This window comes from Polyergus mexicanus, unplaced genomic scaffold (assembly GCF_030449975.1).
Source record: "Polyergus mexicanus isolate NDT 795.1 unplaced genomic scaffold, iyPolMexi1.0 SCAF_27, whole genome shotgun sequence".
NCBI lineage: Eukaryota > Metazoa > Arthropoda > Insecta > Hymenoptera > Formicidae > Polyergus > Polyergus mexicanus.
Genome location: NW_027223347.1, coordinates 3,376,504 through 3,394,016, shown reverse-complemented (window position 1 = coordinate 3,394,016; position 17,513 = coordinate 3,376,504).

The window sequence follows — 17,513 nt, the reverse complement described above, 5'->3', positions numbered from 1 at the left end:
GCGACGATTGCCGAGAGAGAGAGAGAGAGAGGGTTCTAATAATCCCAATCTCGCGTAATAACCTCGATGATTTGAATACGTACTCGACAAATGCGGCGAAAGATCTCGAATTCTCCTCTACGCGAATCCCTATCGGTCGCGTAATCCACGCCGGAGGTAACGATTTCGAGTCGCGTCGATTATCAGCGTTTACGCCGCAGTGCAATACGCATCAGTCGCTACTGCTATTGCCATGATGGCCGGGAAACACACAGGCGCTTATATATATATATATATATATAGGTACACGGCACTTTCGATGGGAAACGTTCGCGTTACGACGCGATGCGTCTATACTTTGCACGAAAATGGATGCTTAAGCGCGCGCGCGCGAGCGCGTTTGACACTTCGCACTGACACTTACAGCGCGCGGGAAGGGATCCCGGTATCCGCGTGTGTGTGTGCAGAAAGTGCACTTTAAGTACAGTCCGCAAAGTCGATTCGCCAGCTTTGCTCAAAGTGTCTCTGTTTCGCTGACTCGGACAGCATGTTGTTTCGTACTGGCCGTCTGCACGTTGCGTGCATCCAGATAACACCCGTCGATTCACTAACCTACCTCACACTCCGCCGCTACAGGGTGGTCCAAATTACGCGCGCCACGCACCGTCGAGCTCGATCGAGAGAGCTCAATCGATACTTGGACGGTTGAAACGATCGACCGGGATGTACGCGACATACAATTTCTAAAATATATTATATATCAATTTGGATTTTCCTTTCAAAATATCACGTCATATTTTCTAACATAAAATATAGAATTATTCGAAACGAGGAGAATTTTTTTTTTCACGCAAAAATAAGACTATAAAAACGCGGAATGAGTATTTTAATTATTATATCTTTGTAATAAACTTCCCTTTTTCTCACCAAGATCAAAGTATATTAAGTATCACATTAATTGTCGCAGTGTATATTAAAAACACGGTCGCGCGTTTATTATTTTATTATTGATAAAATAGAGCCAAAACGGGACACATTAACAGGTAAATCAAAGAACTATTTCTTCTATAGCCGTCGTGTCTACTAACGGGCAAGAATGTTATTTCGGGAATCCCTCAAATTGATTGGTCATTTTCATAACATTTTTTATTAGAAAAAGAATGTGCCGCAAACCGCAATGCGCTACGATCCATAGCTTTTGATTTTTAAAAGTCGCAATTACAGCAATACTGATGGTAATTGATAATCGCCATAATTGATGATAATTTTCTGACACCATATGTATGTTTTATAAAATTATTCTTAGCAGATTCAATTATTTATGTGTAGGAGAATCGAACGCGTGGGACGTGGGAGGGACCGCCCCGCCCCTTGTATCCCCACTCCAAAAAAAACTAACCTAAAACCCAATCCATGTCCGAGGAATGAATCTTTATGTTAAATATTACTTATTTTATTCTCACTTTATTTATTATTCTTTATATGTATATGTCTTCATTTATTGGATTACAATGCAAAAATTTTGAAACCCCGATATATTTTTCAAAAAAAAAAAAAAAAAAAAATCGAAACATCGATATCTCGAAAACTATTGATCGTAGCGCATCGTGGTTTGCGACATTCTTTTTCTCGGTAAAAAATCTGTCAGATACATCTTTCAATATGAAGAGTACCGGAAATAACATTCTTATTAACGGAAAATTAATCAATTCTCTTATGCCTACAGCATAAGGAAATCATTAATCAGATTTTTTTATTATAATTGTTTTCATAAATAAACACATATGTATATGCCGTTATACAGGGTGTCCCGAATAAATGGCAAAACTTCAAGAGCGTATAGGGGACCGAAAAACTAAGACAAGAAGTCCTTTAGAGGTTTGCTCGTTTTCGATCCATTTTAGAGAAAATCGCAAAAATTCAATCTCTTATTGTCAGTTGCCCTCTTGAGTTGATTGGCACCGAATAAACTTTCTGCTTCAAGGTCCCTTACATATGTAAACGCTTGATGTTATCCTTTACGGTGCTAATCGATTCAAGAGAGCGATTAAGAGACCGAATCATAGATGCAGTGCACGAAATATCACTAGAACAATGTCTAGCTGCAATTAATGAGGTCAGTGCTAGATGTAATGCTTGCATTGCTGCAAGAGGGCAACATTTTGAACAATATCTGCATTAAATAGATGATAACGTAAATGAAATGTAAATAAATAAGTAAAAAAAAAAAAAAAAAAAAAAAAAAACGAAAACTTGTTTTGTTTCTTTTTTGTGATTTTCTCCAAAATGGAGGAAAAACGAGCAACCTAACCTAACCTCTAAAGGACTTTCTACCTTAGCTTTTCGGTCCCCTACACGCTCCTGAAGTTTTGCCATTTAAATTGGGGACAGCCTGTATATCTCACTTTTTTCCGTACCTTGTGCTTTAAGAAACGATGATACCTCGTTGCATGTAAATATATCCATACGCATACACTAATGCGTTTCACTCACTTTTCGGCAAGAGAGAGAGCTGAGATTTTATAAATTCACTCGTAAAAAAATCAAAACTTTCCAGATCCGCCGTACACAACGACGCGATGTATCACTTAAATGCCGTTTACAAATATCGAAAGATGCGTTATAATTACGATCGCGCCAACTCTAACGGATGCACTCACAACGAGACGATCGCCCGTTATTCTGTATATAGAAGTATTACGGTAAGATTATCGAAAACTAAATATTTTACGAGATATTTAATTTTTTATATCAAAATATGTCAGATTAAAATATAAAATAACTCAAAAAGTACTTAATAAAAAAATATTTTATTATAGTGTTTTGGAAAGCTCTCGATGTCAGCTACAAGAATACTAAATAAAAAATGGGGGTTTCCATTTAAGATTTTAAAGTTGACCTTCACATGACCTTCAAATGATTTTCCAAGGTCAAACCAATGATACCATCTTATGGCCCCCTCGAAACCAAACAACTTTTGGCTGAAACATTTTTCACTTCCGGGCTTGGTTTTTGAGATATTTGTTTGAGGAGATTAAAATGGGACACCCTGTATATATATATATATATATATATATATATATTTATTTAAAAACACTTGAATGTTTCCAGAAGAATGTCTTCGGCGTCCGTGCAGAGGCGCAAATTCCAATGCAATATATTTCAGGAAAAGAGATTGTATCGGACAAGGCAAGTATGCAAAAAAAGCCATAAAAATTATATCCTGGTACGATAATCTGTATTATTGAGTAATATGCGCGAAAAAGCAAGAATATATTAGCGAGATTAATCCGTGATAATAATTATATACTTCGTAGCAGATTTCGCGATATTGAAATCTCGCGACGTGTCGCCGTGATCGATATTGACGCGAACACGTCTTTCGCATCCTGCGAGATCGCGAGATTTCGTGTCGTCATTTAATTATGCCGTTGTTACAGTGGGACTGTGCGCATCGACATCGTGACGAATGAAATTGACGAGAAAATTAAGCTATGCGAATGAAACGGATTTATTATCGAAATTTCCAGCAATTGTACTCGCGACGTGTTACTATTCTTCTATCATTCTTAACGAGGTTTCGAAAAAAATTACACACCGTTTGCGAAAAATAGTGTTTATCATTATTTATAGAATCATAAATATGTTTATTCACACATACGCGAAAATTCGACACGTTGTAATATTTTTCTCGCCGAACAATGAATATTATTTAATTATCTATCGCTCGAAAACGCCGATCGAGATTTTAAAAGAGTCGCTCGAATCTCGTTTCCTCTCTTTGTTTATATATCTTTTAATATATTTTTAAATAGTATCGAGAGATAATCTATTTGCCGTATCATATGTAATAATAATAATTTTGCGCCGTTACAGATATTAATATCCTGAAATTCATCGACGTTTTACTTTCCGTGTTTTATTCCGTCGCATTTCTTTTAGTAAAATAACTTTCTCACGTCATATATAAATATATATACGTGTGTTTATGTTAGATTACATATTTTATAATAATTTTATTTATTGATTATATAATTTAACATATACATTCTGCAATAATGCTTTAGCGTACATAATAATTTTAATTATTCCATTAATATTTATATGTATAATAAAATAATATAGATATATAAAATACTCATTAAATTACAATATACATATAGAATATTCATATTAAAATTAAATTATACATAATAAAATCTAACGTGTGTATTTTCAATATAGAGGAAAATATGAAATAATTAAGAAATATAACTTCATTATGTTACATAAATACTGAAACGATGCGAATTTATTGAATATTTAACGAGATACGCCATTAAGATTTTATAAAGATTAATTAGAATTTGGCAAGGTTTTCTGACAAATTTTTTGTAATATCTTTTCTTGATATTATTAAATTATTTTTCGCTCTCTGTAAGTTTTCGTTCAAGATCCTGTCCTACGTATCGACGTTTCCCGAAATATTTAAACGGTTCGAGGTGTCAGTCTATCGCTCTTCGCTCGCCCTTCATGCTCGCTTCGCGTATGTCTTCTTTTATTTCGCATGATTAATGATTGCGTACGTCAATGACTGTATCCTTCTAGATAAACTAGGGTTATTTGCGCCTGATGCAATGAATTTTTGGAGTAGAGTGAAACGGAATCGATTATATATTTACGATTTAACTCACTGCAAAAATCGATGAGATAGCGAAATAATATACGTTGCAATATTTATAAATATAGTCGTTTTATATGGAAAAAAAAAAAAAAAAAAATCTAGCCTTTCGATAAAGAGAGCATTGGATTTTTGTAAACATTCTTCTATAAAAATTCATCAATGCTTTATCAAAAGGTTAGACATTTTTTTTTTTTACATAAAATGATTGAATTTATAAATGTTGCAACATATATCATACATTTAGCTATCTCGTCGACTTTAGATAAACCGTAAATGTAGAATATATAAATGGATATATATATATATGGCACTAATAATAAGAAGCTGCTATAATAATAATAATAATAATAATAATAATAATAATAATAATAATAATAAAATGTCAGAGCCTTCCATGGATAAATTGAAAACGATTTATTCGAGACGTGAAATTTACATTTCACTTAATTGCGAGATTATTGATTTTTTTGTACGGATTTAAACTCACATTCTCTGAGACGACGTGTATATCGCGCGTTTTTTATATATATATATATATACAGGTGTTTTATAAAGCGTGCGTGGCTGAGGAAAGAGAAGCGAGAATCGGCGATTGAAAGCTCCTCTTTCTTGCTCCAAATAAATTTTCCCAAATAATGCAACAACTGGCGTTTGCTCAACAAACACAGACTCCGGAGACGCGCTTGTCATCCCTCCAACCCACCCCACCCCCCTCCCCCTCGCCCCTCCGGCTCCTTTACCGGCGCGTCGTTCATTAAACAAGGAGAACGCGCTATCCATCGTTGGGTTAAAATTATCGATACGACGCGACGCCAAGCAACGTCGCGCATACTGATCGTCGTAAGCCAGATTAATGGAATTCTATTGGGAGCAGACGCGGCGTCCGTCGTTGGCCGCGCGCGTCCGGGAGAGACGACGACCTTATCAGCGCGCTATTTCGGTGACGAGAATGATAACGTCACTCGAAAACGCGCGTCGACGACGCCCGTCGATCCGCCCGCCAGGGCTGCCAGGTGCCACAGGATCCTGAATTCTGCCCCGCGTGCGATAAAATCTGTGCGCTGAATTAATGCTCTTTCGCAGCCTCGTCGACTGACGGAAACAAGGCCGTAGACAAGGTCCATATCCACCGCGCGGATCGTTGATTGTAGAAGCGACTGTTTTATAATCTACGACTGTGGATGTGACCCAAAAAACGGATTTAAGAAAAAGAAAAAAAGAAAAGAAAAAAAACTGCAATCCGCGATCGATCGCGCGATGTGTATAATTAGGCGATTAAGGAGTTTGATATGACTCCTCGTATAAAAATATAGATTTGCGCGGAGATAAAATGAGATGCATTCGCGCTTAGCTTGGGCGATCTTATCTTGTTACGTTGTAGAAGAAAGGAGTAGCCTGAAGCGAAGTATTAATTTTCTCGCGTGTCGAAAAATTAATTACGAAATTCACGCGTTATCGTGAAGTTCATTCGTCTATCAAGTCCACGAATCAAACGCGGAGATATTTAAATTTAATATTAGCCCCAGTAAAAAGTGCGCGTTGATATTAAAATGTTTTCAATTAACCATTCCAAGACGTTTAAGAACATTTTTCACGAGGATTTATAATATTCGTTCTACGAAAACGTATCAGATATTATCCTTTTAAAAAATTATCTATACAAAATTAATTCAACATTTATAATAAAACCGAATCTATTGGATGATTGCATAAGTTCATGCCCGATTTTCATAGATGGCATTAAGTTGCAGCATGAGTTCTATTGTTTTCGTGTGGTAATTGTTGCTTACGCCGAATAGATGACGTTGTCTTATATCAATTTAGCGTCAGACATTGTTCAGATAAGTCCATTTGTGCATAAGAGAAATCGTTAAAAATGGAGAACGAAAGGTGCATTTGCGGCATGTAATGCTATATGAATTTCGGAAAGGCGTGAGTGTTGGAATTGCACGAAAAAATATTCAAAGCGTTTATTTGGACCTCGCTCCTGCTCTCCGAATAGTCAAAAAGTGGTTTGGCAGATTTCGAAATGGTGATTTCAACATGGAGGATCAACCCCGCTCTGGACGGCCTTCTGGCATCGATGATGACATTGTGCATGCCTTAGAGGAAAGAAAGCCAAGGATTACAACCGAGGATATTGCTGAGAGGCTGAACATCGATAATTCAACCGCTTTTCGTCATTTAAAAAAGCTTGGATACATTTCCAAGCTTGATACGTGGGTGCCGCGTCTCCTGACTGAAAGGAATAAGCTGCGGGAAAACTGCAGGAGTCGCAATGGGAAATTCTGCAGCACCCGCCATATTCTCCAGATTTTGCGCCTTCAAATTTTTATCCGTTCCGGTCTTTGCAGAATAGTTTAAATGGCAAGAATCTCAATTCCGAGGAAGCTGTCGAAAACCACCTTAGAAACTTTTTTCAAGAAAAACCAAGTTCTTTCTTCAAAAATGGAATCGACAAGCTTATAGATGGTTGGAAAACCATTGTAGAAAAGAATGGAGACTATATAATTGATTAATAAAAGTGTTATCTCTAAAATATAATCTATTGAAGTTTATATTTAAATCGGGCACGAACTTATGCAATCACCCAATATATTTTACCGATATTTTCGCTCATATTTTTTATCTGATAATAACTACGTTAAATGACTTTACCGTCATGTCGCACAGACTCGTTAATTTAACATGACATATAAAGAGAAAGCTCGAATATGTTGCCGTTGCTTGCCGTCACGCGAAAGGTCGATCAACGGAAGAAGCAACATTAAGAGCAGATCTCAGGAATAGCGGTTTAAGATTTCAAAAAAACAAACCGTAATCATTAAATAATGTAGCGACGATTATACGAGGATATAAGGATAAAAAAAGGTTTTCAGTTTAATATAACTTTCCGCACGCTCGTCTTTCTTTATTATCTGCATAATTTTGACATATCGAGAAACCGTTCGTCTCAATATTTTTTCTCCATATTCGACGGCGAATTCAATGACAATGATATAAATTCTATATAATTTTAAATTCTATATTTTATATAATTTTGAATTCTATATTATTTTAATTGTAAATTAAAATTATCGAAATTTTCTGATCGTGAGAAAATTGAGGTTGAAAATGGGAGCAAAATTTCGACACATGTTTACAAAATATCTAAAATTCTATCTATATATTTTTTATAAAATAGCAACTTCGATTTCTCGATTTTTGGATTCGATTATTAAAAAATTTATATATTAATACATAAGTTAAATGTTTAACGCATAAGTCAAATAATATTTTCGATCATAGTATACGACAGATACAAGCGATTCCAGACAAATATCACGATATTCGAAAGCCGATAGATTGCAAAAGACGTTACGAAATTCCGTTGCAATAATCGGGGGTTATCGCGCCCGATATGCTCGTTCGATGCGCGCCGATCGTAAAATCGCGATAACATTTTCGGCGTGAATCATCAGGGTTGGAAACGTTACTCTATAAAAGTAACGCTAAAATAACCGTCACCGTTATTTTCTGTAAAAAGTAACTCGTTACCGTTATTCGTTACTGATTTTAAAAAGTAACGCGTTACCGTTACCGTTACTTGGAAAGTAACGATTCGTTATGTCTTTGTTTTTTGTAACGCTAAAATAAGCTATTAGATTATAAAATTATTTATTAATCAATATTAAATGTAATAATCTATGTTAGAATTAAAAACTCTAAATTAGTCTCTGTATAGCAAGCGTTTTTTACATTAAACTTTTTTAATGATTCTAATTTTTTATGTTAATATCTTTACTTTTTAATACACTTATCTTTATAGGAATTTAAATTGTAATTTACAAATTTCAATTTTGTCGAAAATTTTTATCAAACATTATTTTTAAATATTGATAAGAGAAATATTGATATTGGTAAGAGTGTATTCCAATATTCACCATCAATATTGTAAAATCTATAATTTACGCAGGGTTGAGAATGTTACTCTATAAAAATAACGCCTTACCGTTACCATTATTTTTTATAAAAAGTAATTCGTTACCGTTACTCGTTACTAATTTTGAGTAACGCGTTATCGTTACCGTTACTTGCAAAGTTACGATTCGTTACTTTTTCGTTATGTCTTTGTTTTTTGTAACGCTAAAATAAGCTATTAGATTATAAAATTATTTAATAATCAATATTAAATGTAATAATCTATATCACAATTAAAAACTCTAAATTAGTCTCTGTATAGCAAGTTTTTTACGTTAAACTTATTTAATGATCCTAATTTTTTATGTTAATATCTTTACTTTTTAATACACTTATCTTTATAGGAATTTAAATTGTAATTTACAAATTTCAATTTCGTCGAAAATTTTTATCAAACTTTGTTTTTAAATATTGATAAGAGAAATATTGATATTGTTAAGAATGTATTCCAATATTCACCATCAGTGTTGTAAAATCTATAATTTACGCAGGGTTGAGAATGTTACTCTATAAAAGTAACGCCTTACCGTTACCATTATTTTTTATAAAAAGTAATTCGTTACCGTTACTCGTTACTAATTTTGAGTAACGCGTTATCGTTACCGTTACTTGCAAAGTTACGAGTCGTTACTTTTTCGTTATGTCTTTGTTTTTTGTAACGCTAAAATAAGCTATTAGATTATAAAATTATTTAATAATCAATATTAAATGTAATAATCTATATTACAATTAAAAACTCTAAATTAGTCTCTGTATAGCAAGCCTTTTTTACGTTAAACTTATTTAATGATTCTAATTTTTTATGTTAATATCTTTACTTTTTAATACACTTATCTTTATAGGAATTTAAATTGTAATTTACAAATTTCAATTTCGTCGAAAATTTTTATCAAACATTGTTTTTAAATATTGATATTGTTAAGAGTGTATTCCAATATTCACCATCAATATTGTAAAATCTATAATTTACGCAGGGTTGAGAATGTTACTCTATAAAAGTAACGCCATACCGTTACCATTATTTTTTGTAAAAAGTAACTCGTTACCGTTACTAATTTTGAGTAACGCGTTATCGTTACCGTTACTTGCAAAGTTACGATTCGTTACTTTTTCGTTATGTCTTTGTTTTTTGTAACGCTAAAATAAGCTATTAGATTATAAAATTATTTAATAATCAATATTAAATGTAATAATCTATATCACAATTAAAAACTCTAAATTAGTCTCTGTATAGCAAGTTTTTTACGTTAAACTTATTTAATGATCCTAATTTTTTATGTTAATATCTTTACTTTTTAATACACTTATCTTTATAGGAATTTAAATTGTAATTTACAAATTTCAATTTCATCGAAAATTTTTATCAAACATTGTTTTTAAATATTGATAAGAGAAATCTTGATATTGTTAAGAGTGTATTTCAATATTCACCATCAGTGTTGTAAAATCTATAATTTACGTTACTATAGATTTTCAGTACTGGCAGTGACTGATCAGAATGCTGCCTATGATAGAAGGCTACAAAATATTTTTCAAAAAATACATCTATTGAATAGATATAAGATAATAAAGGACCAAAAAATAACGATAAAAGTAACAGCTAATTCGCTACGTCGTTACTGTAAAAATGTAACGACGTTACCGTTACCGTTACAAACAGAAAAAAGTAAGGATCGTTATCGAAAAAAAGTAACCGTAACGGTAACGACGTTACAAGTAACGCGTTACTTCCCAACCCTGTGAATCATATTCCTTTTCTCGGAATTACTTGCTACACATATGTGAAGTAAGCACGGTTGAGACATCCGTTTCTAAAATCCTTCGACGAATTTTTTCTCCTGCTTTTTTGAAACTATTTAATCTATTTTCTCTAAAAGCTCATCTTTTAAATCTTTATACTCGTTTATCTCAGATAGAAAAAAAAGAGTTTCTATATAAAATTTCTATATAAATTAAATTTATATGAAAATCCTCTAGAATCTGTGAACGTGAGAAAATTGAGATTGAAAATAGAAGCAAAATTTCGTCTCGGGATGATATACGCGCGAAATTATTTCTTCCTTCGTTGATGCATCCGCGATAGATGCAACGCGCTCGCATATATATATATTACTCATGTATAAGAGTCTCACACACACACACACACATTTACAAACTATGTAAAATGTATATATGCGTATTTTCTATAAGATAATAACCTCGCAGAAAATATTTATCAATTTCTGGATTCGATTCTTGAAGAATTTATTGTATATGAATACGTAATTCAAGAGTTAAAAAACATTCTTTCGCATCTCGGCCCCGAGTATATCCAATACATATATACGTATGTAACGTCGACAATTAATTAATCCGCTAAGCGGACGATCTCACAATCTTATTGACGATATCACGTCATGTAGCGCCTCTTATTTCTTCTCTCGTCGGATGCATCCGCGACAGACGCAAACGCGCCTGCGTATATAAAGCGCGGTTGGGGACACACGCTACGCGTACATATGCAGGATATATTTTTGATAAGGGCGTCTATAGACGCGATTGTGCAGAAGTTCGTTTGTTGCGAGAAAGTCCCCGGAACGTGTTCTTAAAATTCCGCTTTATCACGTCGCTCTCGTTTCTCGACACTCGTCGAATGTCGTGACTGAATCGACCGATAGCGACCGGCCTCGCGCGCACGTATAAACGGGGTAAACGAACTCTTTGTAGCGAGCACGGTGAGGGGCGAGCGAGTGATTGGGGGGCGGGGAGGGGGGGGATGGACGGGAGGAAAAGAGGGGGGGCACCGAATTGCGAGCCCAAAGTGCATCCGACGATAACGGAGACCGATATTATGCTCGTTTCGCAGCGACGTATCCGTTTCGTTACGTGTCGCGCAGTTTGCTCGCGCGATTGTTGAAGAATTTTTTTTTTTTTTTTTTTTTTTAATAGAGCTACAATTTTACTTGTCGATAATGCGATCCATGTTTTGTACGTATCGAATAGTGTACGAATAAATTGACGTATTTCAGTGAAATTATCTATATAACCGGTATTAATTAAAAAAATTTATTATAAAAATATTTTATAATTTAATAGAATTGTGTGACGAAAAACTCACACACACACACAATGCAATAATGATGAAATATTTATAATGATGTTAAAGAAAATACTGTGGCCAATTTAAGATGGAAACATTCGACGTAATAGGAATTAATGTATTTTCGTATTTTTTAAGTTTATTGTTCGCGCGATGAATAAGATATGTAAAATAATGCAAAATATAATGTAAGATAATAACGCGTCGTTAGAAAAGCTCCGTATTATGTAAATACCTACGCACTTTATTTAGTAAACTTTACATTGTTTAATGGTAATGACAATAAACGAAATTCGCGAGACGGTAGTGCCAGGCATTGCCTAATATAATAGAGGAAAATATGAATAGGGGGAAGGGTACAAGCTGGTAGCGGGTACGAAACAAAGCGATGTTTTGCATTCGCTCTCTCTCTCTCTCTCTCTCTCCCTCCCCCTCTGCCTCGCGTAATAATTACAATCAATTCACTCCGAGAGCGTAACGAGAAACGCCGGGCGTTGTATGAGTTGCCCGTTAAAATTTACGGTCAGACGATATTCATTGATATTATATGATATTAAAATTTATGAAATATAATATGTTTTACATGCGAAACATGGGACATTTTGCGCGGCTCTAATTGGCTAAAAATCACCCATTCCCACAAATTTTAATGAAAAACATATTTAACGACGTAAATAAATGTATCGCGTAATACCATACACATTATTACGGTCGTATTGTTTGCTTCTTATTATCGATAACATTTTTACGCGCGATCAAATTCCGCGATTGCGACTCAATTTCAAAAGCGGAGGATTCTCGCAATACGGTTTTTATCTACCTCGCGAAACGCTGCGTATAACTTTAGATATTTTATATTGATTTATCGAGATTTTTATCTCATTCTACACTGATCACATTATCGTCTGTGTGCTGGCCATTATATGAAAATTCAATTATTATTCTAAATTACGTTACACACCATTTTTGGATATAAAGTGAAAATTGCGCGATACGCGCAATGCGAGAGGGAGATAATTTTATTTGAATCGCGAAAAATACAGTATCCTTTTGCTATTAACCAAAAATCCGGGAAAATGCCAATTATTCCTAAATTGCATCAAATAATCCTGTTAATGTATCTTCCTCGCAAAAATTAATGACTATCTAAATTACATTTGAAAGACATAATTTGGTTCATTCCGTAAATCTTTTGCAAATAAAGTAGGATAAAGATTTATTGAATATTTTATCGTATTTTTAAATTTTCTCTACACTCAACACTATTTACATTGCGTTTATACATATATATATATATATATTGTATATATACATATTTACTGTACTTATCTCCGCTACTTTCGTTTCTAAATACAAATTTATGTCCCAAGTGAATAAATCAATCTATTTGATTGAGAAAGATAAATAGAGATAGAGAGAAAGAAAGAGAGAGAGAGAGAGAGAGAGAGAGATTATTAGAGAGATCAGTCTCTCTGCGCTTTGCACATCCGGTCGATGCTGTTTCATTGAGGGTGAAACGCGAACTAGAATCTCGTCAATTCGCATCTACCAGCTAATCAGAAGAGCGAGTCGCCGCGCGCGTTCACGGTTTTTCAGCGCGCATATACCGGTCATCCGGGTTAAGGTGTCATTCCGTCGATGCCCCATTACTTGTCGGATATGCGGATTCCTCTGGTACGGTCGATGAGCGGAGGAGAAAGAAGGAAAGAAAGAAAGAAAGAAAGAAAGAGAAAGAGAGAAATCTTGATCCGATCGCGCGCCGGAACATCGATACCCCGTCGACCTGGAAATTCTCGAGCGAGACTTTTGCCAACTCGCACGCAGCGTGACCGCCACGTGATCGTCTCTTTGCGATTCAACGATATCTTAAGAATGTTTTGGCTGTACGATTGTAGGAGAGAAGCGTGAAAATAAGAAAGAGAAACTTTTTCTCACGTTTATACCGTTTGAAAAATCGAATAGATAAATCCGGATTATATATAAAGAGAATTAAAGTATCATATTAGGTGTACAACTTTGCTTCCGCCGTTTTCCTATAGATGGCTTTAGCGATAAGTAGTGGTCGAAATAAATAGATCATAGACGTCACGCGATAAACTTGGGCATCTGTCAACGTAACCCCATAGAAACATTAGTCGATTTGTGTCCGCGTCATAAAGTTATTCTCGATTGAAAATGTCAGTTTACGAGCCAAATTCTCGTCATTTGCGGGAGGTTTTAATTTTCCGCTTCAATATGAAGAAATCTGCGGCTGAGGCTCATCGAATGCTCTCAAATACTTATGGTGAAGCCGCTATTAGCGAAAGAACGTGTCGTGAGTGGTTTCAACGTTTCAAGAACGGTGATATTCACGTCGAGGACCGGTATAGCAATGGAAGAGAGAAGGTTTTCGAAGATGCAGAATTGGAGGCATTACTTGATGAAGACTCGAGTCAAAGTCAAAAAGAATTGGCACGATCATTGGGAGTGACTCGACAAGCAATTTCAAAACGAATCATAAATGTATAACCAGTTTTTTACAATAAAGCCTCGAATTTCGGAAAAAAACGGCGGAAGCAAAGTTGTACACCTAATAAAATAATATGATTTTTAAAAGAGTCTTCGTAAAAGAAAATAATTGTAATTAATATTTTTCCTAAATGACAAAAACTTTTGAATACTCCCTGAAATCAACTGCGAGAGGCAAAAAAACGAGTGGTTTGCGGAAAGAGAGAGAGAGAGAGAGAGAGAGAGAGAGAGAGAGAGAGAGAGAGAGAGAGAGAGAAATAATATTTTTCTACAATTTTTAGTAAATAACTTTTTAAAAAGTGAATGAATCTAAATCAAGTCTTGCACAAATGTTTATAAAAATTTTCTTGCGAAAATTTTTATTTCGTTCAGCAATGGTTTTCCCCTTGTCAAATTTGTCGATAAGTGCCGCGATACGATGGACTTTCCATCAGATTCAATATTAATTTTAAACTGTAAATAAATAATTTCCAATCCGTTTAAAGAATTATTGCTCAGAAATTTGCACAGATAATCAGAAGAAACAGTTTACGATATTGTCATGCTATTGTCAACGTTTCGACATATGACACATACATCCTATAATAGCGGCCTAATGAACGATTTGCAACGAGCGATACCCGATCAAACTTTTCGATCTTATCTATACTATCGATTGTAGACCGCGAGTGTAGTCTCGCGTTGCGAAACCGCTGGTTTCGAAATTCCGCGCGTATTAGCGCGCACCGATGGCGAAACCCGTTGGTATAGACCTACTTTAGACGGTGTCACGCGAATAATTGCATAATTGATCCCTTTTTTTCCCTTTCTTTCCTGCCGTCGTGTTTGTACGCGCAGGTATACACCATATAATCGATCTACGCGGTGAAAATTTTTTCAAAAATTGCTTTTTCAATTTTTTTTAAACTTTCCCGATATGTGACGAGGATTAAAAAAAAAATTGACTGCATAAAACTCCTGCGTTTAAAGAACTGATTTTGAAAAAAAAAAAACAAAAAAGCCGAAACTATCGGAAACTTCTCGATTAGAGGAAACTAAGCAAGGAGAATGAAAGAGAGAGAGAGAGAGAGATTTGTGTGGTTTCAACTTATTTCAAAAGAAAAACTCTACGCGATAATTTAGTTTACCTTATGTTGTACATTCTTCCTGCGATTAACTTGTCCCGCTAACAGAAACGTCATAAGCTGAATGAAATTGCAAATTGTTTTTTATCGGATGCACTTTGCCGGATTGGCGGCCGGCTTTCATCGCACGGCAGTTAATGACGGAGAGAGTGTCATTTTTTTTTTTTTTTTAAGAAATATCTTATCGTAGGGTTTCGAAGAAATATACCGGAGTAAATAAAATAACGTGTGAACGCATAATTTCACACCGCGATTAATAATTGTTCGATAAGGTTTTAATTAATCGGGCGATTAATATCCCAAGACAAAAGACATTCCTTTTATCTAAACCGATATCATTTTCAGGTGTTCACTTCGAGAGAGCGACTGTTACGAAATAATGGCTTTTTCATTCTCTTACAAAGTAAACACACTCTTCCACAACGATTCCAGCATCGAAAATCGAAATCGCCCGAACGATATTATATCGATATCTCCACGTTACCGTGGAAACTCGCCCTATGTGTGTTCTCATATCGGATAGAACGGATCCTTCGGAAAGGGCGAGGCATTAAGGATTCGAGAGCGGACGTCGTGATGCGGACCCAACGTCCTCCTCCCTGCTGCAAAATGAAGGAAACGCGTTCTCCGGTGAGAAGGAGAAAAAAAAAGGTGGTGGGGGGGGGGAGGGAGATATATATATAAAAAGGAAAAAGAAACGCGTCGAATCGCCTTGCCTATTTCCAAACGGTTTCTTTGCTCGTCGGACGGTAGTAGGAGGTCCTTCTCACGATATGCACGCCACCGGTCACTCTTTCTCTCTCTCTCTCTCTCTCTCTCTCTCTCTCTCGGTTCCCGCGAGAGTGAGATAACCGGAATACAGGTTTCTACGGATAGAGTTGTGTCGTGACGACGCGGCGGCGGGATGGTAGGGGAGGGGGGGGGGGTATACCGGTAGAGATGCTAATGTCGGCCTTGTGCCAAATACCCGTACTCCTGGTGCTCGTATACGCACATACGTATACGTACGCGTATGCAAATACGCATCGCGACAACGGAGAGTGCACCGAAATCGCATCGGTGGCGGTCCCGTCCGTGAGTCTTTCGACGCCGATAAGACGAGAAGTAGCGTGCGCGGTTATCGGTCATCGTATATCAGTCATTCGTCTGTATTTATGAGACTCTAATACCCGTATTCATAGTCCGTCCTTGAGGAATAAGGATTCCTTGTTCCTCGTTCCACGTTTCATAAACTTTCCTTGACCGAACAAGGAATCTTATTGGCTCCCTTATCTCAAGGAAGGTCACGAGCTTCCTCGAGGAGTGATGCGACCTTTTTAGCAGACGATACGCAGAATATAACCAAATATAACCTCCAAAAGTTAATTTCGTTACATTTGTGGTTTTGTGGTTATTTGTTATCGCGCTCTCAAACTGAAAGTGTATAAAGGAAAAAGGGATAATGGACAATGAATTTTTAAATGATTCTGACGATGGATTTGAAGACGAAAATCCAGAGAATCGGATTCTGTGGCGGATTCCGAAAAGATACATTCGCGATTGGGAAAATCCCGTGGAATTTTTTGAAGATACGGAAAAGTTTTCATATGTATTATATGAAATTAGTTACAGGCAGCATGAAACGGTGCTGCCTCCAGTCGGTCACTAAAAATCCCTAAAATATTCCTTCCTTCTGAAAGGGAGACTCGAGGTCCATCTATGAAACAAGGTGGCCTTGCAGATTCAAGGAATCCTTCATGGAGGCTTCCTCCGTCCTTAAAATAAGGAAGGACTATGAATACGGGTATAATTGGTGTAATCTCCGTTTATACTTGCTCACGCATTTATCCTTGCATGCCCCCCGTCGCACCTAACAATATTAAGAGAATCTTGTATTTTATCCGGGAATGAAAGACAAATAATAATTTATCCTTAGCGATATCACTTTGAGTTTTTATCATTCTATTTTATTATTAAATTTTGAATGAAAAATGTGTACAAAATTTAATTTATTTTATTGTGCATATCAGCGCCGTGTGTATCAAGTAGAAAGCGATATGAAAAAAATTTATTTAAACACAGATATATATTAATTTAAAACAATTAAGAAATTTTAAACAGTCGTATATATTTTTTTTTTTCACGAATTTTAAAAAGAGAAAAGTAACATGCCTTACGATATAATTCATCATGCACGCGTGTGTATTTTTATAATCAGAAT